Below are 2048 nucleotides of genomic sequence, written 5' to 3' on the forward strand. Positions count from 1 at the left end.
CTACACAACGTCGCTACAGTCCTCCTAATGGCTAGTGGCGGTACTCGGTCTTCCATCCCTTCAGCACCACTTCAGAATCCGGTAGTTTTGGTGGTTATCGCTGACAAGGGATTAACTTGTCAATGCCTACTTAGGGTTTCGTAAGAAGTAGAGGGCAAGTAGATCTCGAAGGTTTCAGCCAACAAAGGTGCTCGACTAAAGTTACGGTGGTTTTGTTGAAAATAGATTCGATTCTTTGCTTTTCCCTCGGCTCTCCTTTATATAGGAGGTGGAGCCGAGGCTTTTTGTGTCGTATAAATTACAAAGTACGAGAAGCGTATCGGGCATTTCCTATATTGCTACATCATTCCTAATACAACTCTATCTTCCTTATCCAAAGTTCTCTAGGCTTCTGGGCCTCCAAAGTTTCGGGTCGTGGGCCTCACGTCTTCTCCAGATAACTCGGGTGCTTTATTCGGCTTGCCTATTCGGAATACCTATGTCAGTAGCCTCCGAGATTTTGCTTGAATCGCAGAATGGATTAAAATCTTCATCGTAAAACTGAGTCATATATTTATAAAACCTTCGAATCATAATGAATATTTCGCTCAATGTCTATTTTGTATAGGGATAATGGCAAATGGGGCTGGTTCATCTGACGGATCAGTGTACCAGCTTAACCGCTCTTGTGGCAAACACGCATAAACCTACTTCAAGCTCAAGTCCCTGGACTCGAACTCGGGATACTGGCGTAATTCGACACGTGTCGCTTAAGGACTTATCGTGAACCGAATCCCAGCTGTGTTTTATCGAGTACCTAACGTGTCCGTTAGGATTTTTCTTCGCATCTGCTGATACGAATAAAGTGGGAGAGCATTCGGGTGCGATCCCACGCCACACACAGACAGATCCTGTGGTCTTACCTTTGTAATCTATTTTGAGTTACGGCATTCAGTAGTTTTTACCGCGGCGGACACGCTCCGAGAATATTTTGTCGAGTGCCTTTGTCGGCTGCCGGGATTCTTTATTTATTCGAGTTGAGACGTGAGTAATATCTTGATCTCCCGATGGGAGTACATAATGAGTTATATGTAACTCGAAGATGTACGAAGGAAGTTCTTCATCTCGCAATTGTATATTGACTTGTTACTTTCTCTTCTTTTTCTTCTTCATATTTCATCGGGTGCGCGACCAGCGATCCCGATGGGAGTAGCCCCCGAGGCTACAGCCAAGTGTTTGCACTTAGTTGTAGGCTCCACTTTTTTTATTTTGATCAACTCTTTACTTTTTTTCTTTCACCACGTCATCTTATCAAATGTATGCATAATACTTCTGATAAGAGTAGCCCCCGAGCATATGACCAGGTGCTTGCATCTGGGCATAGGCTCCCGAATTTCATTTTTAACCATACATTTCTTCAGATCTCGAAGTTTTCTTTCCACTATTTTGCTCCATCATTCGAAACTTTTTTGAAAATGACGTCATTGCTGACGACAGCCACGTATGGTCACCTTGGGAAGACATGACTCCCGACAAACCACCGTTCCGTGGGTCCAAAGTTCTCGCACTTCCTCCACGTCGCGCAAGTGGGGCGCGCACATCCTCCGAAATTCCCGGCACGCGCGCGTAACTTCCCCTCGGTAAAATTAAACCGAAAAGACCATTCTACCACTTTGACACGTCGTAGGATTCAGAATCCTTCCCTTTTCATCCGACGGCTGATCGTATCGTCTTCTTCCTATAAGTTTGACCCTTGTCCTCATTTTTCCCTCTTCGTTGCGCCCGTACACCATCTTTCTCTCTATGTCCTTCTTCCTCCTCGAGCACCTCGCGCACGCACCCTCGCTGCCTCTTTGTTTCCTTGGTCGTACTTCCGCCATGGCTCCGCGCTCCAAGCGGTGCAAGAATGATGCCCGATGCACCGAGGAGCGCGTGGAAAAGACCAAGATCTCCGTATGGGACAGGTCAAAGATCTCCGCGCAGGACAATCGCTTGATGAAGAAGATGGGCATGTTCAACAAGAAGTCTATGTGGATGCCAGGGACGAGAGTTCTCCCCATCCTCCTTCC

Source organism: Lolium rigidum, chromosome 1 (assembly GCF_022539505.1).
Source record: "Lolium rigidum isolate FL_2022 chromosome 1, APGP_CSIRO_Lrig_0.1, whole genome shotgun sequence".
Classification (NCBI taxonomy): Eukaryota; Viridiplantae; Streptophyta; class Magnoliopsida; order Poales; family Poaceae; genus Lolium; species Lolium rigidum.